This window comes from Hetaerina americana, unplaced genomic scaffold (genome assembly GCF_022747635.1).
Source record: "Hetaerina americana unplaced genomic scaffold, ioHetAmer1.1.p SCAF_10, whole genome shotgun sequence".
Lineage (NCBI taxonomy): Eukaryota > Metazoa > Arthropoda > Insecta > Odonata > Calopterygidae > Hetaerina > Hetaerina americana.
Window position 1 is genome coordinate 57,592,345 of NW_027286070.1, and position 25,593 is coordinate 57,617,937.

The following is a 25,593-nucleotide window of genomic DNA, read 5'->3' on the forward strand; positions in this document are numbered from 1 at the left end:
TTTCAGGTTGTATGCCTTTGGGTCGGCCCGACGAAATGCCGTGGGGGAAATATCCTGCAACACTTTTTGTAGCAGTAAAAAAACTTATTTTCCTCGCCTCTAACTCACCCATTACCCACTCCCATCCTCCATATACTCCCAACTCATTTCTTCCCAACCCACCTACTCCCCAGCACTGATCGCTCTTCGCCACGCGATCTCCGCGGTCTGCCAAGCTACAAACGGATAGGTTGTCTCCAGACAAGGATACAGGGATATTTAGGGAAATCATGAAATGACATGATTGGCACCTTTCAGAAATTATACGACATTTAAGCTAGCATTCAGTTTCTCGAAACGATAATTCGGCCATTCATTCCTTCAAGAAGTTTAGTTTCAATACAAAATATATTTCATGGCATGCGAATAGCAAATTTCAGGAAAGGTCGCGTTATAATTACTAGGTGAAATATTTTTCAATATTCTACTTAGAGGATTATATCTTTCCTCAAATTACATTAATTATTATTTTTAATGTGATGAGTATATAGCACTTCATACTACCGTGTCAGTTAGTGTGATATACACACTCAATTGAGTGATTTACAGATACATGCTTCCCTAAGGACACTTGAACTGAGTTCAGTGTCACTTTAAATTACTTAGCCATTTAAAAAAAATGTTGATGTTCACGATCGAATTCTTATTGACGTCGGTGAAGTATGAGCTCAGCTCAGAATATTCTTGAAAGAAATCATTTCCAGCTGGCTGAACATGCACTAGTTAACTGACAGTTTTTCGCTTTGATAAACTATTGATTGGAAATCCAAAGTGATGGTTAAGAGTTGCGGGATACTTCGAAATTGGCGAATAATGTTATAAAATTCTCACTGAAAAAAAATTGCATCCAGCAAGATTTAATCAGTCGATTAGATTGACTTTGGGTAAAATTACTAATTCGTTTGCATAAGCCACGACCTATAGTTGTGATGATTTACCTCGAGTTACCCACTACAAAAAAGTTCAATGATGTCAATGTAAAATTAAAAGGGATGGTTGAAACGACGTGCTCCACGCTAGTAAATCATGCTCAACTCTTGAACCTTCCATATAGCATCGACCAAAGTTTGTGAAAACGAATTCAAAAGGATAACTTCAAGATTTTTGTCGAAATTGCGCTCTTCGGACTCTTTTAATAGAAACAACAAAGCAGAACCCTCCCGTTGCCACCCCCGCCGTCTGTTGCGCGTTGCTTCAAAGCCCGTGGACAGACCGAAGTGTTGTAGCATTAATTGACCCGAACTAAACCCAACGCTCTGTGATCCGGCACACTCACATTGTAACGCGCGCACGCACACGTAGCCAAGATTTATGTAACGAACGTAGAAATGTATATACACATATAAACGTGTATATCCTAATTACCGTAGTGTTTGCTTCGGGAGCAATGTTGCTCACTCAACTGCACCAATTTCCTGTTTTCAATTGCCCTCTCCCCCACCTACTCCCCCCCCCACCCTTCATATCCATTAAGTAAGCAAACAACCCCTTCTCTTTCTCTTCCTCCTACTCCCCACGTCCACCTCCTGACCCGCAAAGGTTAGAAAACTGATGTTTTCGTATGTGCGAGCTGGGAGCACAGGGAGCGTGGGAACCCGGGCGTTCGTTCGTGTCCGGCTTTTGAGGGCCCGCAGTGAAATAAGGGGTAGCCGCACGTAAATTATTCTCCCTCGTATTCCCCCACCCCCGTAAAGAGGGTGCCGAGCTCGGGAGGTTCTCTGCTCCGCCCGTATGAATATTTAATAACGCACCCCCGCCTCTCTCGGACCGATCTCGAGGCAGTTTACGAAAATTACGCCTCTTATCTGGGTGGGGACAGACGTTCGGACTGACGGGCGGAAGGAACGCACGGAGCGACACGGTTGCTACCGTGCCATGCACCATATCGTCCTGGGTGTGGCAGTGGGGGGGGGGGTGAAACTGCCCGCTGCGATATCCTCTCCTTCTCCTGGTTCTCTCCCGGATAATTTGGCCGGTTGAATTTTCAAATTTGCGGCCTTCAAAGATAAATGTGAAACCGTTGGTTATTAAAAAGGTAGAAATTGTTTTCGGCGATTCTCGTCACGAGTGGTGAGATGGAAAATGCTGGGGATAAAAGTTTGAGATGAAATCGTCATTCCGGTAAGAAGTAAAATAAAAAAAAGCTTTCAGCTTGAGATTTCCGTTCCCGTAAGAGACACAAATGCTGTACAATGAGACTTAATCTACTCAGTGGCGAGGTGCGAGTGACAAGAAATCAAAATGGTTATCAAAAATCTCATAAGGGTTGAATACAATGGTTTTCAAAATGTTTTTATACCTATTCTGTGATTGTACGCGGATATGAGTCACATATTAAATGAAACCTTAGTTATAAACTTCATCAAATGGTAATAATGAATGAAACATTAAATATGAGTGTGATAAAAGCACCTTGCAAATTTAAAAAAGAATAAATGTATATATATATATATATATATATATATATATATATATATATATATATATGTATGTATACATAATATGAAAATATATAATTTATATATATGTATGTTTATACATATTATATATTATATAATCTATATATTTATTTTTTATACATTTAAACGGGGAAAGGAACATTCCCCTACCCTGATGTGTAAATTTCACACGCCGTCGGGCTTAGTACTCGGTGAACTCTACCATTACCTACCAAACCTACCTTCGGGTTGATCACTGTTTTTATGGTATTATATATATAAACACATATACAAATAGTTACGAGAAAGGTCAAATTTCATATTATCTTTAAACAAAAAAGTCCCTAGGTATGTTTTAAACATTAATTTCACAGAGTTCCAAACGATGGACTGGAATTTATTAGCCAGCCTACAAGATTAAACTTTCCACGTATGTTAATTTAATTAGTATTAATAAAGCATATTCTGTGCACCGTTAGCAATACGATTTAACTTTTTGTGATTAATTCATCTGATAGTGCCGCATTCTTGCTAATGATTGGCGATAATACCTCTGTATGTTTACATCTGTTTACCACTGCTCTTAATTAGTTTCACAAATTTTCATCCGTCTAGCACTTCATAAAATGGGGAAGTGTATTATGTTTCCACAATTAATGAAATTCAATTATTATATTATTCTCTCCATGTTTAATTTCAGAAAGCACATTTAAAAATTATGTTTAAATTACCTGAAACGTATTTGAAGCGGAATATAAGTAATACCTTTCAAAAGCATTTATTATGGGAAAAATTAGGCTTATGACGGGAAGTCAGCTGCCTCATCCATCTCCACCCAATGGCAGTGATTGCCATTTTGATCAGAACGATTTGTAAAGAAATAATAAAAAATGAGGCGAATGAGAAAAAGTCCTTACTAATGGTCATTTCAGAAACCTTTCTGGAGGGGACGACAAGATGATAATGGAATGCCTTGAAAGTAAGCAATGATTGTTATTTACCTCACAATACTTAGCTTGGAACTCTACAGGTAAATTTTTGCACACTACCATCTTATACTTGGTTCTTTCAAGGCCTTTTATGAATATGGCAATTATTTCCAAATAAATATCAATTAATCTAGCTTCATAACTTTTGCTTATGCCAAATTCTATAGTAAGGATGTCAAATGTTTGAAAATGTGAAAGATAGTGTAAAAGTAAGTATAGAAAGTGTGTCAAATGTCAAATTACCCCGCCGACTCCGGTGGCATTTAACATTTGACACACTTTCCTCGTCTGTCATTCTATGGGTCGCGGGTTCGATTCCCGCCTGGGTGGGTTTTCCTCCACCTAGGGCTTGGGTGTTTGTAAAAGTGGCCATTGTTATTATTCTTAATAGGCCAAGGAAAAGGCCAAAATATGCTGCTTTCGGACTAATGCTAAATAAATAATTAAAATGTCTCATTGAGTCATATTTTTCTAAAGATTAAATTGGTATCATATTCAGCAGTCAATCTCTTTCTGGTTGTCCTATCGTGTGCTTAGCTTTTTCGCAATGAAATGATTATTGTCCAGTACACTTAAGTACATCTTTGGAAATATTTGGCAAAATTTTCTCCCTATTACCAATTGTCACAAAAAAATCAATGGAGCATAATTTCAATGGACACCACAGGAGCTATTTTGAATAATATTAGTATGTTCTTCTTGAACTGCTATAAATATATTCCCTGATTAATTCTAGTTATTTTTGGGAAATGACGTGTATTATTTTAGGCTTAAAGCTAGCTTGAGGACTTGAGATATGTAAAATTACTGAGATAGGAGTGATAATTTCATGTGAGTATAATAATTGACTTAAAGATGACTTTTTCTTTAGAACTCCTCAAGGAATGCCGCGTAAAATTTCGTAGACTTTGAGTCATCAGAAAATTGAGGCAAGTCATTTGCCAATGTAGCGAAAAACATCAATCAAATTATATGTATACGGAAATAAAAATATGCAAAAATTTAGCAATTTCAAAAGGAAAAATTATCAAAATAATGCAGTGCTCCTACAATCCATATAACCCAATAACTATTCAAAGTGAATAAACTATGGTTAAGATAAAATCCTGTACTGTTGATAAATCAAAATATTATAACAAATATAAAACATCTTTGGCTGATATTTTCCGTTCCTAACGAAAAGAAACGGCAAAATAATGGTGTTTGTAATACCATTCAAAGACACAGACAAAATATTTAGAAGCCATAATTTATTTTGTACTGTTTCTTTGTGCTTTAAACGTTTTAGTGTTATGAGCAAGTATATTTTACGATTTTCAAGCCAAAACTGTCGTTAATAATAGTATATATCTAATTTTGAATTCATTCTCAATCATTTACATCGCATAGGGTGTTACATACTTGCATCATTAATGACGGAAATTCTATTTAAGCTAACTTACGGTCCGGGTACAGGTGACAAGTCCGTTTCCAAGTCTACAAGTTAGTGTAGAAGACCTCGAAAATCAGTCATAAATAAAATAATTTAAATTTCCCTTACTTGTAGTTTTGATAAACGGACAAAAGGCGGGTTAATGTGCTATCTAAATCCAAGAGTCGCGCACAGATATATGCAAAGCAAAGTACTGGTTTATCGTAGGGACCGTTTTGGTGTAACTTAGAAGGTGTGATCAAAATAAGACAGGAGTGATTTTATAACTTGTTTATTTCGACGGATACATCTTAATCGAACTTGTCGCCCTCAAAGTACATGCCTTGGCTGACGACAACCTTTGTCAACGTTTCTTCCAGCTCTCGAACCCTGCCTGGTAAGCCGCCTTAGGGATACTCTTATGGTCCGCCGTACCACTAGTTTTAATGCCCGCAATAGAGTCGAATCGGCGCCCTTTTAAGGTTGATTTTCACTTTGGAAACAAAAAAAGTCTGAAGGAGCCACGTCTGGAGAGTAGGGTGGCTGCGGTATCATGGAAGTTCCGGTTCTGGCGAAAAACTCTGTCACGATCAGCGCCGAGTGAGCCGGCGCATTTTAGCGACGCATGTCATGCCCAAACTGTCTGTCAAAATTGTCAGACAAGATCCAAAACTAATGTTCTCTTCCTCGGCTATCTCCCAATAGTTGAACGGCGATTTTCCCGCACCAAATCGTTCACCAATTCGACATGGTTGGGGTCTGTCGATGTGAAAGGCCCCGTTCGCGAATCTTCATCTGCCGTGGTTCTGCCCGACGTAAGACGACTGTACCACTCAAAAACCTGGTTTCGACTCATAGTTTCCTATACAAAGGCTTGCTGAACCATTTCAAATGTCTCCGTAGCACTTTTGCCAAGTTTGAAACAAAATTTCACGCACACACGCTGTTCCTCTAGCTCCTTCATTGCTGCCGTTGCACGCGGCGACGAACAGGTTAAGGCACGTTTCGCTGCTGCTGAATAAAGATTCGACGTAAACAAACGCAACACCTCTCGTTTTAGTCGTCAGATATATCGCTGGATGACGCATAGTGTCTCGTTTCGATCCGTTGAACGGTTTGTGTGGAATAAAATCAGTCCGGTCTTTTTTTTAATACACCTTGTATTTTCATCTCAGAATACAAAGTATTGTGAATGAGGGTCATAAAAAAATTATCTTTTATATACTAGAACTTTTATCAAAATCGGTCAATCAGTTCATAAACTCTGGCATGGCACGGCGTTCTGTAAGATGGGGAATCGTTAAAAGGCCAGACAATTTTAACAGAGAGGATGGATATCCACTCCACAGTGCGTGGAAAAGAATTATTCCGCGAAAATATGAGGACGTTCCCTGATTGGCCAAGAAATTTCCCGGTATTGGCGCCGGATTTTTCCTATATAAGACGGGACAACAAGCTTCTTTTCATCCTTGACCTGAGGACGCCAGCAGGATAGCTGGCGAAACTGTTGTACATTTAAACGACATACGCGGACGCAGCCCGAAAAATGTGGAAATCACCTATTTAGAAAGGTTTCTCAGATATTAGAGGATACCTGTCTTTATAGTCCCTCGATGAGTTTCCCAATAATCTTCGTGTGAATATAATTAAGGAAAATGTGTTTGTTCATCTTTCAATATCACCTATTCTATAAGGTGGGAAAATCAAAATTGTTTAATAGAGGGAAAGATTAAATAGGAGAAAGTTAAATTCAAAATTCATTTCATTGCATAATTCAATTTATTATCCTATAAAATAGTTAAAATGTTTGTTTCTACTGAAAAAACTAAAATTGTCACTACATAGACAGAAGGAGAAAGTTTAATTGCATCAATATTTTCCTTCCAATTGATCGTTTTAAAGGATCTTTGAGTTTCTTAAGCTCTTAGACTCGGTATGTTTCTTCCCCCGCGTTGCAGTTAGGGTAATAAATTAACCAGTACGCTGTTGCTTCTCTTTAATCTCATGGGAGGTAATGTTCCTAAATTCCAAATGCCTTCTCGAGCCTAGAATTTAACAATTAAGAGCTTGATCTCCAACATCGCGTTGACCATTCTAGAGAATCCACGTCACTTCTCCTTGCACAATCTTGCGGGTTTTCCACGCTGGCATGTGAGCTCAGGTATGTTACAATGCCCCAAGAACGCAAATATACCTGCTCCCGCCCGCATTCACTCGGCCAAGTTTTGACAAACGGCCGGTATCCCCGCGGCAATCCGACCCGTTTCGCTGTAGTATGCGACTTTTCATTTGATCTATTGTACTGAATTTTTATTTTGCCCGGCCCGACCCTTACTGTCCCGACGATGACCCACAAGTGTGCCACCAGCCTTGGTCACGTTAGTGGAATGCCTGAAGCCTCAACAAACAGCTTCCTGATCACTTACCTTCCTAATAACACTAATAAAGTCTTTAAAGCATTATTGAAAGCTGTTCACGATTACTCTGAAAAATAAATATCGAAGGAACTTACTAATATTTGGTACCTTAAATATGGATAAATGCATAATAATGCTTGAGCACTAGCACAGAAAAAGAAAGTGAATATTTATTTTTAACCTTTACTTCCTTCTTATCATAAACAAGGGGCCCCTTGCTACTGATATTTTACTATCTAATAACTTAATAGCAACAGACCTGACTTCGTGGATATTATTTAAATCAAAAATTTAAATTTTTAAATTTTTAGGTTGTGGAATTTACAAAGTTGTTTTTTAAATTTTTTCACTCTCAGAAGCCATATGTACTCGCAATTCATTAAAGTATGTAAACTACAGAGATATTTTTTAATTGTGTATTGCCTGAGGCACAATGGCTGATTGTTTTCAAAACTGATGTTTCTGTTATAAACTAGGAATTACTTGGGTATAGCTGGGAAAATACCGGTACACTTTACAGAAGAATTATGCAATGAAACATACATTCAACCGTCACCCTTTTCACGGCCAAATAATGCTTTCACCACATTGAATTAAATCAACATTTTTTACTTCTGTTTAGTTCCGCATAGGGCTTCATCTTGCGTGTTGTGGCTAGCCCGAGTTCCGAGTTTTTGTAATGACTATCAGATTCAAAGAAAAGCTCCATTGCAAAACTGCAATGCCTCAGTTTCACTTTAATTATGTGTAAAATATTCCATGAAAAAGAGCGATTGTATCATTCCGCGGAAAACTGTAAGTAGAATACCATTATTTATCTTTTTAATTTCTATTATCCAACTTTCTGAATACTGCAGGCAACCAGGAAGAATGACTAAAATTCCTGAAAACAATTTCCCGCTATATTCCTAAGAATACTATAAGCCTATGCAGTATCTTGTGCAACAATATATGGCTCAAATATTTTTTAAATGAAAAAATTCAATATTTAAGCTTAACAATACATCTTCAAGTTTTTATCTTCCCTTAGGTTACTTCCAATAATGTATAAGTCATGTGCAGTGTTTTCCTCAAACCAAGTTAATTTTAATTAATCTGCGTTAAGATAGCCAACTTCCGAAAGGCACCCGAAATGAAGTACAAAAAAAAACAATTTAGGAAAGTAGAATTGTTTCATAACTGAGGACTGATTCAATTAGAAAACAATCGCAAACATGCCAACAGATTGCTGTCTTATCCATTCATATAAGTGATCGGTGACTAGCTATAAAAAACGTAAAAAAAAGGCTAAGACTTCCGTTCTGCTGACCCTGAGCGTCTCTCGCACTCTCTAAAGCATGCAAAGACACGCACGGGGCCATGGGAAGAGTGAATTCACTTGTGGGAACCTGGAATATGGTTAAATAATGCAGACGAGATGGGCGGGCGACCATCAAGAGAAGGCGCGTGCACCATACATTGTAGAACACAAGGAATCGCCACGCACACTCTCCAAACTGGCCCGACGAGGAAATGTGCTCATCTCTGCGACAAGGCGATCATCGGATCGTTAAAAGAAAAGGGACGGGGCGAGAGAGAACGGTTAGAGAGGAAGGGAGTGTGGAATGGTGTAAGATGGGAATTCTGAGGAGACGTCGAAACGTGGCGAAATAATGGGCGCGAAAATAACAAGCGACACGAGGCGATGCTTGCGAAACCCATTCGCACGAGGAGCGAGGGGAAAAGGGCCCTTATGGCAATTGCAAACACCCCTCCCCCTCTCCCATGCCGCTACACGCCCATACTCCCTTGCACTCTCCCCCGCCTACCTTCCGCCACCTCGGAAACTCTCACCCCAGCCCCACCCGAGTGTCCCGCTTTGTTTGCCTTCCTCCATCTCCCTTTCTTCTTCCCCCGTCGGGCGGGAAAGGCACACGTCGTGGGAGAGAGGGACGGGGAGGCCGAGGAGACACGTCTCCCTCCCTCCCCCAGCCGAAGGCCGCGCGCCGAATTGTACGGGGCGGTGACACGTAGGCGGGGTGTCTGTGTGCCCGCTCTGTTTACGCACCCCTCTTCCCCCCAATCGTCTGCATGTCCCGTGGGAGTTCCCATTCGCGAACGGTCCTCTCGTGAAGACGTCTCTTTCACCTCTCCAGCGAGCGTGTATAAAATTTTGGGCAAAGCGTATATTCAACCACATCGTGATCCACTCGTGACGAACGGACAGCACGTGCGTGAGGGAAATTAGTTATGATCGACGCATCGCTGGACAAGACTTGTTGTAAAGTTCTTTTACATAATGGCGCTATGAGAAATATATGAATACAAACCTATATTATATCAGACATTCCACTACCAGTCGCACCTGTTCATGTGCATCAGTCATTAATCCTCTCTCGATCAAAGGACTTTATTCATCCAGTTGATCACATGGAATACTCGTACACGGACCATAAAGTCAAACCATTAATTCTTGCATATTTGAATGATTTGCCTAAATTAATCTCCGTTGAAGAAACATTCTCTTCAGGATAGAAATTTAGTTATTTGCGATGTAAGGTTCAGCCCTTGGCATAGGTCCTTAGTGGTACTACTAGGAAACCAATTAAATTCTCAAACAGACCGTAATCCATCCTTAACTAACAAATTCCCTTTACAATTACAAGGAAGTATTGACCAGAAATTCCGTTTGGCAATTGCCCTTACATATCCTGAACATACTAATTCCGTTGTCCGCGGCGTTCGAAATCAACGTGCATATTCAGCACAGGGAATCAGTCATTAACCGTTCCTTTTGCCGATGAGAATTTCTCACGAGATTCACACAGCTTGGATTTAGATAACGGTGTGAAGCTAAAGGGCGTCAAATCACTGGATATTTTGCGTGATTTCGTATCCTAAATTAATACTAATTCTTACAACAGACTACGCTTCAAAACCCGCTGAGTAAGGCGCAAAAATTCGTTCCATTTGCATTAAAACTACAAACACTCATGCATACATGAATCAATAAATTAATAATTAGTACATAGATTAATTTCTGTAACATCCTTTGGGTTATCTCCTGTTCTCACATTACAAGTAATTTTAAAAATGAATCTTATCTATAAATATGAATCCCAAGAAGTCAATCCAATGACGGTGCCATAGACGTTTATCCCTTTCCATAAGAAATACCTGGAAGGCACAACGTTTAATATATATTTCTTCTTAGTCTTCCTCTTTGTCCAAAATGCACCGATAATATTGAGAATCTACGTCTTCCACACCCAAACTTCTGAGATCAGACTTCAGTTGCATACAGGCCTATGCTACCTATTAAATTGTTTACTATTCTTCAGATTTCACTTAGCTATTTTCCATCAATTCCATCCTTGCAAATTCTTCATTTACCAAAAGAAATGTTCTACCAATTTTCCTCCGGAATCGCCCAGAATCGGGAACTATTCTACATCTACTGAAATGTGCGTAGGATGTGATCATACAATTTGCACGGGTTTGTACGATATATTAAGTAACGATATTTATGATGCATGGCCATGCAATATCGTGGTGAAGAATCCAGCCTTATGAATTGAAATTTGACATTTTGCGACTGACGTGACTTTTATGAATTTTCAGTGCATCTCCATGCATACTTCATGTACCGTTGCATGTGCTGGTTTGACATAAAGATACATCACTCCCTGAATGTCTGAAAAGTTATAGGACTGGCTTTCTCATCAGAAACCGCCACTTCGGTTTTTTTGGGGTGAAAAACGCTAAAGATTTCGTCAAAGAGCATATGATCTCTGGATTACAATATTGTCGCTGACTTTTCACTTTAAGGGATAACCTTCGAAAGGAAATCCTGTAATTTCATCTCTCTGTAACATTTATTTACGTGTAAATTTTGAACAAATATGCAGGCTTACGTTCTGTTATTCGGTTATGATCACTCGGAACCAATCACGCGTTAAACCCATTTTATATTTAATTATTCTGCTACCGTCGTCTAAGTGACGCATATGAAATTTTTAATATCCCTAATAATGCTCCTAGTGCTATTCGTCGATTTTCTATCCCAATGGCAGCAGTGGTGTTAATATTAGCTTCTATAAATCAGTGGATGGAGCTGTGGTTACTTCTTCCTTTGAATTTTTTCCTCGCTTTAAACATTTTCAACCATCATCTATCTCTGCTACAGGGAATAACGAACTCTTCATAAACCTCCTTTAGCATTAATAAGCCCCGGAGGACGATTTTCTCAGGTCAAAGCAAAATTTCAATGCAAAGAATCGCTCGTCGCGTACTACTTCGTTGCCGTAAGTGAACAGAAAATGTTTCAATTTTTAACGTTGTCATTGACGTAATACTCATGTGATATCAATAAAATTTGAACTATGAATACATTACATATTCAACTAACAGTATTATATAAATTAATAATTATTTCACAAGAAATAATGCGATTAAATAATTTATGTTCAACTCTTTAATGAAGAGCCCTTCTATATTATTTTTCTTTTGAATAAACACAGGATTTTGCGTTCAAATCTATGTTCTTATTCAATATATTATCCAAATATTTTTTTCTATTTTCTGCCTATTTCTTTAATAAATGTTTTTAAAATTTTAAACATTTCTTAATCCATTTAACACCATTCTAACTTATCTGTTTTGCTTACGAACTTACTTAGACCACTCTTAGGGTTTTATTACATGGGAAATTTGCCATCTTATTCCATCCAGGGAATTCCATAGTGTTTATTCCTTCACCCTAAGGTAGTTTACATAATATGATATTCCTTTTATTGATAGTGGTTTGAAATTATTCAATGTAAAAAAATCCATTGAACTTAATTTTAACAAAGTTTATTAATTTCAATTATTTTCTAGAATTAATGATTTGTACTGTGAATTCTAGTCCCATATTTTTACTTGCAGATGACATTCTATTAAATTTTTGTATGCTTACTAAATGCACTTGATAAATTACTCTAATCACTCTCGCAAGTTTGGTTTTAAGTTTAATAAAATTGATTTGTGGTCGCGAACACCCTAACACATTGCAACGCTTATGACCATTTCTAGAATTCTCGCCATGAGAAATATGTTTTTAGCAGTTCCAGCTATGCATAACGTGTCACTATCATGCGTTAGCTGATTTCTACCGCCTGTGACTATAATTATTCTTCTGTTTTTTTGGAGCAAATCTGGGTCATTTGTAATTGTTGAATGTGAATTAGGATGTTTATAGTCGTACGTCTGTAAAATGATATGATTACAATAGTTGTGTACCTTAGCATACACCAAAGTTGCCATCAAATCAATGAACGTGACATTTGACGCGTGAGTTCATCCAAAGGATATTTCGTTAATTTTTAATTACATCCCCTCAGTTTAGTATATGAAATTTCGAAAACCATAACCTGCCTATAGTTCCTACAGATCCTCCACCAGTATAATATCAGTTCCTATGACCATGTCTGTTTTTTTTTACTTTTCAAATTTTCTCTTTATATTTGTCCCAACTTTTCTAATGAGGACGTTAGGAAGTGATATTCAGTTTATCAAATAAAATATTTAGTATTCATCGGGAGAATAACACGCAATAGCTTTGAGATTAATAACTATGTTGATAGTAGTTGATGCAATAATCTGAATGGTATGAAGATATTTTTATGCCCCAGGAACTTGACCTCCTCTCTCATCTAATACTACGGTAAACACGTCGGGTGTGCCCGCGCACCCTTGGGATGTTTAGAGATTAATGGACATCCTGAGGACTTGCTATCTCACTAAGGTCTCACACACTTGAGCTACATACGCTTAGTAGACTAATGGAGCCCTTTAAGGCGAACACTTCCACCAAGCTGGCTACACGTATTCAAGCAAAATAGGTTTCCACTTGAAGTGCAGTACCTAGAGAGTTAAATGTTACTGATCATATTTACCATTATGGATTTGGTGATCATGGAATTGTGTTGCTACTAAAGGTGACGATGTATCGCCTGAATGAGAGACAATGCAGTTATGAAATGTCGTGAATGCGTGCAGCATTGCACTAAAATCTAAAGTTACTGACGAAATTGCCATTTGAGATCGGAAGTAATGACTCCTTCCAACCGGTTGCCTGAGTTATAGGATCACTTACCATAACTGAAATACCGGAAACGAGGACTATCGGCTATAGTTGCCAACATAGACGAGACGCGATTTGTTATACCAAACAGTTCATTTAATTGACATTATTTCACCTATCTCGAATTTTTCTCTAACCTTTCGAGCGGATCATCTCAATAGCGCAGATTAGTGCAGTATGCTCATAAATTGGTATTGTTATTTATCTTTCCGTGAAAGCCATTTCCATCGTTAAAACTTAAAAACTTTTTTCATTTAATACGTTGTTTTAGGGACGTACTAACATAAATTTGATGATGAATGCTTAGAGTAGAACCAACTCCTGCCACACAATCGGGAGGTGACTAGCAGGGGAGATACTGATGTACATATCCGAAGCGTGTCCATTCACTGAAAACGTGGAATTACGGTAATATGAAGTTTCATATGTTATTCGATGTTATATTTTTCGTCCCTTCTCATTTTTATTACCTAGATATTCATGAATCGTAAGATTCTATGGAGATGAAAACCACACTTTAGTGTAGTTTATAAAACAAAACAATTTAAGAGTGTCAAAATCATCGGCCTTGACTACCAAGGCGCCCTTTAAGCTTAACTAGCTAAAGCACTTGGCTGGACATTGAGGGATCCGGGTTCAAATCCTAGTCAAGGCGAATGATTTATATTCTCTGATATTGTTGCATTGTATAAACTACACTAAATTGAGGTTTTCAGTTTCAGAAAATTCCTTTATGTCCTGCCGGTTGCCTTAGCCAGTTAAGCTATCGAGGCGCCCTCTATGCTTAACTGGCTAAAACACTCGGCCGGAAATCAAGGGATCCTGGTTCGAATCCCGGTCAAGGTCATTGATTTTTCGCTCTGAAATTGTTGCATTGAAATGCATAATAGAGGATGACTCCGTAAAAAGTTACTGTTACGGCATCTCCCGCAATTACTATAAATTTGTTTATAAAAATTAGTTTATCACTATTAAAATCCCTCCAAAGTTGTACAAAATAGTATGGAATTTACGAAGATTAAATTGGTGCATTTTTTACTATAACCTTAATAGTGATAATTAAATATCTGTAACTAGTATCCTTTCAGCTGTTTTGGCGATTCCTTTTCCAAGTCCTGAATATTAAATCAGAAATACATATCAGTCAATTAAACAATTGGTCTAGAGTTAATACTTGTCTATATTCATGAAATTCCTATAAATATATCTGAATACCGCCGAAAAATAAAATTCTGATAATTTCAAGTGTGAAAATAAAGTAATATGGAGTTTGGAAGAAACATCAGACAGTAGAATTGATAGAACTTGGTCGAACCAATGGTCCTCACTGAAAACATTCGTTGTTAAAATACAAAATAAACGTTTTGATAGAACCATATTATGCTTTATAAACTACGCTGAGCAGAAAAACTTAGCAAAGCCACTGAGTTACAAGCCAGAGAATGGGGAGGAAGAAGAAAGATTAAGTAGTACCCGTGCATGATGTTCACATACTTTTACATGTAAAGGCCGCGGAACAGCACAGGAACATTGATTCTTTTAACAAACCTTCGCGCTTATACAGAGGTAAATGAGATGATTAGAGCTGCATTTCCAGAAGACCCCCTATAACACTCGCTTCAGAGAATGACAGACCTCAGGGTCACCTCTTTCGTAAGGAAAGACGGTTACGCGACACACTGATCTGACTTCCTCGAAAGCAAAATCAATTTCATTTAGTATTATTTCATGTAAAATTTGAAATTTTAACGATTAAATCCTTATAATGTAATAATGCTTGAAAAATTCTGATCCGGTTTTGTTAGAATATCCGTCGCATCGCCGTGACATTTTTATTGTCTTACGCCTCCTAAATAAGCCTTAACTCTTGATCTCTTAAATTTTTACTTAAAGCCTGAAGTATTTCACAACCATCCAGAAACTCAACGACTCCCTTGTTTTCCGAGTGTCATCACTCAATCGAAGTACATTTTTAACTTACTCTTACCCGAATAGAATAAATTAAGTGATTTCAATTCTTTTCTTGACAGTGGAAAGAATCTAAATCACGTAAAGATATTTTCGGAAACAGTTCACGTCTTACTTCGACGCGATGTAAAGGGTATGGCTAAATTTTGAATAACACTTCAAGGTAGGGTGCAAACATTAATTTGTGGGTGATATTGTGTTTTTATCAGAGGATAAGTAAATTTTTAAGCTGGTTCCTGTCCAGGAATTTAATTTTCCAGATTCCACTCGGAAGAAACTACTGGCTTAAATGAAAGGGCTACGGTACAGTTATTGCAACTCCCCCCCATTCCTTCTCCACTCGGAAGAAACTACTGGCTAAGATAAAAGGACTACGATACAATTATTGAACCCCCCCCCCCATTTTTATCACGATTAAGGTAGAATAGTGTAAAGTAGGGTTCTTTTAAGATAGATAGTGGAAATTGAGAACACTGGTTCAAACATTGTACGTACGTATCTTTCACGCCATTCTCATCCGAGGCGGATATTCTTACGATTTTGACCGGGAGCATCCTATTTAGTGTTCAAGTGAATGAGTACGGCACATATAGGGGTCTATTTATGAAGTGATGACCTCAGTATGTTAGCTTTTCAAAGTCTCCCGGGATAATAGATGTAATCACTTATTACGAAGGGTGAAAGAGGGCCTGGGGTATTCCAACGGTTTTGTTTTTCTTTCGACATCTGATGATAATGTGTCAAAAGTAACCTGTAAAATGCCGTAGTCGTTAGAAGGTAAAGTTGCACTTATCATGGGAACTGAAAAGAATAAAATCCTCGCATGACTCTTGCAAGCCGAACAAAACTATTGCGATCCAAATCTATAAATTCATTACTACTTTTATCCATCTATATTCCGTCGCAGAAACAAGCAAAAAGGACCGGATATGAACCATTAAGCGTAAACATTGCGTTGTGATTGGGACATAATACTTGTAAAATAATAAACGCTATGTTTTCCTTAAAAACAATAATTTTCTTTTTGATGCTCGGAAGTTTTACAAAAAGAATACTGAAAATGGCTCATGGGGAAAATGACTAACCTTAAAGGCTCTTTCTGCAAAGGAGATAGATACAATTTCATCGTACAGGCGATCTCCTATTTTAGATAAATAAGAATGTCCACTCGCACCATGAAATGCTTTCCTCTGGCCTCTTTTCGCCATTCGACGCCTCTAAACCTTTCCGCAGGTTTCACAACATTTACAGTACACCACCTTCCAGGCTCGGCTGCGTTATCTCGATCTTCGACCTTCACCATGAAACGCATCCCAAACCGATTCCATCCGATTCATCACCGTTCGTTCCATTGCCTGCTCACTGAATTGTCTGACGTCGGCAGGAAATTTCTGCGGCTTGGGATGACTGCATTTTGAGAAACGACCCGATGCCTGACGAGGACATAAGGTATGTATTCAGGAGAATCTCGTCTATGTCCATATCAATCTAGTTACACTCAGCCATGTTAATACGTTGCAAGAAGGCCAGTATGTTATTATTGCTTATCAACGTAGTAACTATTCCTATTTGTTGCTAACAGATCCTTTTTCAAAAAGGTAGACGTATTACACACTTGCATACCGTAGTTCATGAACTTACTGTTTTCATTATTTACAATATTGGGATTATTTTACGCGCATATTTCAGCTAAAAATTAAGAAAAAACTAAATTTTTGATGTTCCGTGCCTGGTGGTAAATCATTCCCTTACGCGCACCCTCTCGAGGGCTTTCAGGGTACCAGTTAGGCGTTGATTCGACTGTTCAACACATTAATTCATTTATCCTAGACAGTGTCCACACTTGGGGTCGCGCACAACAGGCAACAGTTCACGAGCATGATTTTCAACCATACTTCCCATCCATCACATTAGTAACTGGTTTCTGACTGGTGGCTGGCACACATCATGCCTTTCGACGAGGGACCGGGTTTGGATACCGATAGAAGTGAATTTACATTTACATTCCAGTTACTTCTAGGCTGCTGTGTGAATAATATTTTCTCTCCCTTCTTCGCACATCGGTTGGGACGTTAACATGTTCGAAATTTTCTCGCTTTCCGTTAAGATTAAGCTACTACTAACGCTGGATTTCTCTATGTTTCTACTATCGCTTTCATATTCTCAATAAGTTCCCAAAAAGATGCACCCCATTAGCTCACACACGTACTTTCCATTTAAAATGAAGTCTAATCAGCATCAATTCACTTCATGAACTTTCACCACTTTCAAAAGTAAGAAAAACCCAAGCAAAGATTAAAAAAAATAAAAATAATCAAGTTCGCGTCTTTTCCGCTTTGCATTATTAATTTAGAGAACTTTCTCATAAATATCGATAATAGTATTCAAATGTGTGTCATCTGGAGAAAAATGTGTATCTAGTTTTCTATTAAGTTCCTAAACTTACCAAGATACATTTCTACCCGATAGACAAATCCCCTTAAGGTCATATATTTTTTGAATCCAGCTCTCATTCATATTTTTTCCATTTTTCTCAAATGTATTACTGATTTATGTTTCGGTTTTGATTGATCTATATAATCGAAATCTTTTCATAAAGTAAATATACCGAAACAGCAATAAAATGTTACTTTTATTTTACCACGGTATTTATTCCGGTGATTGCGAAAGCATGTACATTTATGAAATCATTATGAAAATATTCCAACAAAGATCCAGTTTTTATTGATTGTTGTACATTAAAGATATTCGGTACTTCTACAAATATATTTGCTTGAAACCGTTATTGTAAAAATTTCAATACTATGGACATCCCAAATTAAAATTTGAAGTTTTTTGCATACTATAATTGATTCATTAAGGTCAGGGAAAGTAAGTTTATCTGGGCTTCCAGCGATACTAGTACTTATATCAATGGTTTATAAACCTAAATCGATATTGTACGATAAGTATTGTATAGTACGATATTGTATTAATTAATAGGTAAATCGATGTGTTTGTTAATTGGCACGATAGCAATTGCAGGTTCCGCATTATTACAACTCGACCGCTACGCTGATATAATTTTTCATAAATTTCCCTCAGTTCTGATAATCAATGTCGAAGATAGTTTAGTTTACTTCATATATTACGTTATCAGTGAAATGGGATATTAGATTATGCTTACCAATATTGTTGCAATTAAAATAGAAAATATTTTCCATTTAGGCACCAAATGATAACGTACGCCCATTATGCTTTTGGCTCAATGTGTGAGGTGTAAAGGGAAAACAGGAAATATGATGATTCCTTTCTGAATACTAAAAAAACCTTCTTCAGGCCATATTGTTTTTGCTATTCCAGTATAAACATAATATAGTCATTAAAATACACATATGACACAGACATTTTCACTCACGTTATTTATCGGCTGAACAAATCTTGGAACTTAAAAACAGTGCCATTTGAGAAAGCCTTTTGACAAAATACACGACCATATATTCACCAAGCTGCCAACAAACAACCTATGACATGTTGGTACAAAACATTCTCCATGGCTATTGACTATCTATGAAGAAAGTATAATATCTTAATTCTTTAGATAGGTTTTTGTTTTCTTTTAAAAATTAAATAAACGTTTGGTAACAAAAATGGTTGTGTGATTAAAAACTAGATTTTCTCGGTGTTAGTGGAGGTAAATTAAAACAGGATTTTCTCAGAAGTAATATTTCCCAGTAAGCCATTTTAACAATCACAACTTTCCTATATTTTTATTCATTTTTAACACATATATGAATCTCTTATTACTTTTGGTGAAGTCTTCAGTGTACCCTGTTATATAATACGTTCGCTGGCAATTAGACGAGAACGAGTCTATACCAACCAACATCTTAGTTTCAGTTTGGCTAATTTTATCAGTTGATGCACAATCTGACACGATTATAGCCAATAGAATGAGTACAATATTTATGTATAATATATGAAAAACAATAATGAGAAGATGTGAAGAAGTAGCGAAAAGTTAAGTATTTTCTAGTGAAAAATTAATTTGACAATAACGTGAACGTAAGAAATGTAGGTTGAAGAAAGTAAGAGGAAGATGGAGAAAGAATATTCAGGATAAAATGACAGAATAAAATGCATGAACCAATGGAATGTAAAAAAATTACTAAGAAATATCTCGGAAACTTATTGACACCGCAATACTTGATGGCAAATTCTCTGGGCAACGATAATAACTAACTAATGGACATTAAGAGCCATGATCAACTAAGTAAGAGTGAAGTTCCATAACAATGGTCTGAAGCAATTTTCACCTATTCACAAGTTTATGAAATAACGTTTGACCATAGAGATAGCATCTTTTGTGTTAAATGAATGCAGAGAGTTGCGTAAGCTGAATTTTGATTACACAATGGAACTCTGTGTAAAATATCCCGCCCTATTCGCTGAAGAAATTTTTACCATAAATGTTCCCAGATGTTCTTTTCAATTAATATTTTCCCCAAAATCGGATTTCTTACTTCCTATTCTCTGCAAGGAATGATATCATGATGTCCCTATAATAGCAATGTTTAAAAATAAATCGTACATGACATACAATTACTTTCTACGCACTTCAATCTTTTTAAAATGAGGAACAAAATACAGATGAATGAAGTTTTCTTAAAAAAGATTTCTCCATTGACAAGCTCTTTTGCATCACTTTCTGCCCCATACTTTCTTGTTCATTAAGTGCTCTTAAGTATGCCTGGATGCAAATAATAGAGCCAGTAATTGAAAAATTTTCGATCAAATACGACAGACTTTAGTAATCTAGAGAAAATTTCAAGCGAGTTTAAAGACATCAAAGGTGAGTTGTTTTCTCAAAAACAAAAATAGCCAGCGCTCGGCTATTTTAAAAGCGAAAGCTAAGCTCTCGCGGAAGCGCGATCTGGTATTATATTTCCACACTTCGACTGCTCTGTTCTCTCCGCTTTCATTATATTCTTGCTTTAGAATAAAATCAATGGAAAAGTGTACCGAAGTTGATTGCATTTCACCATTCCTATTTTTTAGCTATTCGTTAATTGGTGTTGCTTAAGGTATTCATTTCGTGGTGCGTTGGTGACTCTGGCTTCTGCATTAACGAAAAACTCAAATTAAAAATATTAAAATTGAATACAATCACTTCAAAAATGCATGTAGTCTTTGGTAAGTATGGACACATAGAGAAAAAAAATGCAGCCCATGAAATATTATTTTGAGCTGCTAAAGTAATACTACACAATAAATGGTATATGATTATTTTCAACAAATTTTTATTCCTCGGAGAATGCATTTCATTTAACTTAAGGCACTCAAGTATAATTTTCATCTATTTATTTCAATTTCATTCAGGTTATCATACTTGTTAAATTTTCACTATCTGAAAACGTATTCTTCCAATTTTTTGCAGTCAATTTATCCTGCTCAGATATTCTCGTTATTTTTCAATAATTTCAACAATAAATCGACTTATAATCTGAATAATCTCTTTACGCCCCACAACAACAACGATCATATTACTAGTTGGAAATGTCTCTTTATTTTACCCTTTTTAGAGAAAGAATTATCAAAACTAGTCCATGATCTCCGTGCAAATCGTAGTCTAGGAGAAGATGCATCACACGCCTTCTTATTCAATTCTGATCTGAATCACTAGTTTAATTTACTTCACATAATAACCCAATATTCTTAATGTTTTATTTACCCAAATCCTTCGTAAGTCCTCAAAAATCAACTCAGCTTATGGATAAACAAGTGTATTAAAGCATGCTAACAATTATAGGACGATACTATCAGAGTATCTTCGCCAAAATATTTAAAAATCATTATTTCACAGACTTATAATTTACGTTGAGGAAAATAATAGACTTTTCTTGTTATAAAATGATATTATGAAAAATAGATCCACGCTTTTAACCATATGTAATACATTTATTGCATTAGAACTTCTCTTGATACAAAAAAACAAATGACCTATTTCCAGAGCTCAGTAAAGCTTCCACTGTCAGTCATATTCTCTTCGATAAATTACACTATTATGCAATAAAAGGAAATCTAAATCTCTGCATAAAATCATATTTGATAATCAATATCCTCCAATGACGTAATAAATGGTAACAAATGTTGTATTGTTTGTATTGTAATAAATGGTAACAAATGCAAATTGTGTATCCCTACCCTCGTGTGTGCGACAAAGGCCCATTTTGGGTGTCGTGCTATTCTTAATCTATACGTATGAATAACGAATGTACAATATTTTCTCGAACATGTGGAATCGAACCAACCCTTCACGAAGACGGAATCACTTTTTAACTAAGGTAACAACCACGAATAAGTTAGCTCAGATCTGTACTTAAAGAACTAAATTTGGTAATCTGCTGGTGCTGGAAAAAGTTTGAGCTGACCCAATGAAATATCTGAGGCTATCTATTTCTCACTTAACCCCACCAGTGCTACTCGTCAAAAAGGAATAAATGATCAAGATGTACATTATCCCGAAAACAGAAATTATCGCTATAAACGTACCCACATGACCATCAATTATGGAGACAAAGCTTAATATGTTTCCTCTTAAGAACTTTCAAGGACACTGCCAGTAGGGGATAAAAAACAAATATGCAATTTGACAAGAGTCCTTAAGAGTTTTTCCTGGTGGTGCCAGTAGATTTTGATTTTATCTTAGACATTGAAATTATGCAATCATATCCCACCATTCATCCAAAGCCACTAATCCTAGAGCAAACACAACATCAAAGAGGGAAGTGGAATTGGAACCTAGCTTTGTTTCTCTAGGTACGCACCTGAACAATCCGACTGCCGCGACCGACTGGTAGAAGCTCAGAGGAAGTAAATCCGTTATGAATACGTCAAAGCGGATTCACTGAAGAAAAGCATTTGCCATAACATTTTGTAAGAGAGATTAGAATACCTTGCCACTTCGAGAGAACTCATTATTCACACTTCTGAAAAGGGCCGAAATTTAGGATTCATCTCAAAAAATGACTAATCTACACTAGGTTCAAACAAAATCTAAACGATGAAACACACGCTCGGTCCTTTTCCTACTATCGCCCTAGATGGAAAAAGAAAACGCTCTCACCCATCCATAAATTAGCTTTTCTTCCCCCTTCCACTCTATCATACCTGCTTATCTCCGAGTGACTGTATCTCATTATTCCCCTCCACGATGGACAAACCAAAGATAGAACAGAGAATTTGTGGCGAGGAAGCGGGAAGACGACAGGGGAGAGAGAAAAGAGAGAGAGGAAGAGAAGGGAGAGAAAGAAGAGAGAGGGAGAAGAGAGAGAGAAGAGAGAGAGAAGAGAGAGAGAGAGAAGAGAGAGAGAGAGTGGGGAGAGAAAGAGGAGGGAATTCGGAGAATAAGTGATCGAAGAATAATAATGTCGATCGTCGTCAGCTGCATCCAATTATTTGAGCAGACTGGCAGGGGTGCAAATGGAATGGATTGAGGGATGGGGAGAAGGGGTTGAGGAAAAGGAGGATAGGAAGGGGTGCGGGTTTGGGCATGTCCCCAGTGTTTGGTCGGGCAGAGTGTCTGTCCTTTTGTGCGGTGGGCGGGGAGGGACACAATGGGTGGGTCGGGCGAGCGAGTTGGGTGCCACGAGACGGGGTACACGGAGGGAGGAGCCAGGGGATGAAGCGATACATAAAAGATGGAGGAAGTAGACTACGGGGGAGACCTGAAGGCGCCACGTGACTGGCGTTCCTTGCCCTTCCGCCGTCCGGGAACTCACAAACGCCCTCCAACCCCCACCCTCCTCCCTATCCCCGACCCATTTTTCATCACCGCCCCATTCTCCAAATCCACCTCATTAGCCCCTCTCCCCTTGAGATACCGCATCCACCCTCCCTCGACAATGCCCCCCTTTACACCCTCGACGTCTACCTGTTGTTCGTGCACGGGGAGATATGCCAGCAGCTGTTTTTCCCCGCCCTATCCTCAACTTCCAAACCCTACCCTCCACCTCTCCTGATTATAGCACTACGCCCTCGCATCCCTCACCATCCCCTTTATACATGATTCCTTTCGAAGGTTTACACGCGTCTTGCGCAAGCTCCGAGCCGTGGACACGCGAACGCCGTTACAAAAAGGCGCGCCAAGCCCTCGACAAGTGAACGACGCAATTCGCATTGACGTCGCCTCACCTTCGAACAAAATTAAACGCTCGCAGGGAGAGAGCGCAATGTGTGCCCAACACAGCTGCAGCAAGCGGCTGACTCTAGATAACAATGCTCTGTGGAATATAAGCGATTTAAATCGGTGATTTATGATAAGGAAACGCGATATTGTGCCCGCAAGGCAAAAATTATACAATATTCGTGTTACGACATCCTTCCATTGTGAGCGAAGTAGCAGAACACATTCCCTACTAAAAGAAGACGCGGTACACCAACGAGAGCTTATTCGAAAACTCAGAGAGCAACATTTAAATCGACAGATGGTGACGGAATGAATCTTTTCAATTGAAAATAATGTGCTCGTTTTACACGGAAATCCTACCCCCATCGTCCCGTCGTGTCTTTGGGTAATGGTTTCCATCTCCTCTCGGTCCCGTTACGAGTGTGTCCTCTAGAATTTCGCGCGAGATTCTTGTGTATTAAAAAAACATTTAATTCCAAGACATTTACGGTTAAATATATCTTCATTATACAGTATCAGGTGAACTTAGGCAGTTGAAAGATAGTTGAAGGGATTTCCTGGGCCGGCGAAACAAACGAATATCACGTAGCGATCCAGTGATCACACACGTGTCCTTCATTCAAAAAAACGAAAATTTAGCTAACTGATATGAAAACACCCTAAATATCTACTAGTTGTTTAGGAGCTCCATCTACATTTCGAAATCGGAAAAAAATCTTTTACTTACCGTGCTGATGATTAAACCTCCTTTGTTTCCTTCCGTCGTTGTGGTAATATCCTATTCTCCGATGAAAATAATCGCACAATTGTATCCAAAGTGAAAACCTTGGTTCCCGAGATCGATGCCACGCGGTTGCACAACAGTAGAAACAGGACTGACTCACAAAGGAGAAACAGGAGGAAGTAATCCTCTCTCACACTCGCAGAAATATAAATAGATATGCTTATTTTTTTCCAAAACAACTAGCTTCACTTGAAAATAACACTGCACAATTCTCAAACACTGATCGGTGGCACAGCACGAAGGCACTACGGCTGTAGGAGGAAAAACTAAATTTTTATTTTTGATGGGTTGACTCCTCTGGATCCTCTTCACTCTTCGCTCCACACTCCGTGTTCCACACCCCTCCCGGTAGCGTGCGAAGGCGGGGAGGAAGGAGAAGAAGGGCGTCGAGTTTTAAGAGCGGCGCGATTTGAGGAAGAACTCACGGGGAACTGTTATAGAGCGAAGTTGGGGAACTGGCGGTGGACTGTTGCGCCCGGGGCGGGAGGGACGTCACTACTGGCGAGGGCTGGGTGGGGGAGGGTGAGTGGAGTCGGGGAGTGTGTGGGGGGGGGTGAGTTAGAGGAGGTGAGGAGGAGTGTGTGTGTGTGGAGTGGGGGAGGAGGAGGAGGTGGCTCTGGCGCGAGGGAGCGGAGCCTCGGAGGGAGGTAAGCGGAGGAGGAATTCTCGGCGAGCGCGGACGGCGCCTTTGCCGCCGCGGGACTCGAAAATCGGGCACGGCTTCTTTCTTGGGGGGGAGGGGTGACGGCTGGAAGAGGGAGATCGGTTGGGGGGAGGGACTGGACGGGAGTTTTGGGCGTCGCGCATGGGGGAGATGGTCGCGGGCTGCATTGGGCTGGCTGCAATTCGTCCTCGGTGGGAGATACGGACTTCGCCCTCGCGGGAGAGAGAGTGGGGGAGAGTGACGGTCGGCGGATGGAGATCGCTGGTCTCGGGGGCATTAAACTGCGGGCAAGGACCAGCAAAGCGAGTCCAGCTACGAGTTGGTCAGTTGGGTTGTGAGGGGTCGGAAGAGTGGCGCAATTCGTTTGTCCCTTTAGACCCACCGGGCGAAGCGAGGTTGAACATGAGACGAGCGATCAGCTGGCGGTCGGCATACGTCTCAACATACTTCCCTAGGACACCTAAAGGAGTCGGTGAAGTTTTTCTTTCAGAGTCAGGGAAGGGTACATAAAGAGAAGGAAAATCAAATTCCATTCGACGCCTCTTGCCATATGCGATATGGATGTGGATCGAGTGAGGGGAAATATGTCACCCCACTCAAGCTCTCTTTCCGT

The 25,593-nt window shown here is 38.7% G+C and overlaps 1 long non-coding RNA gene across 1 annotated transcript in view; it reads right to left on the bottom strand.

Annotated features, from left to right (window-relative positions):
- LOC139698856 (uncharacterized) overlaps nucleotides 1-24,290 on the bottom strand; it is a 222,059-nt gene extending 197,769 nt beyond the window's left edge. Inside the window, exon 1 of the long non-coding RNA XR_011703020.1 lies at nucleotides 24,260-24,290. This is a non-coding gene — a long non-coding RNA (uncharacterized lncRNA). The remainder of the gene's footprint in view (nucleotides 1-24,259) is intronic.
- Nucleotides 24,291-25,593: the final 1,303 nt, after the last annotated feature.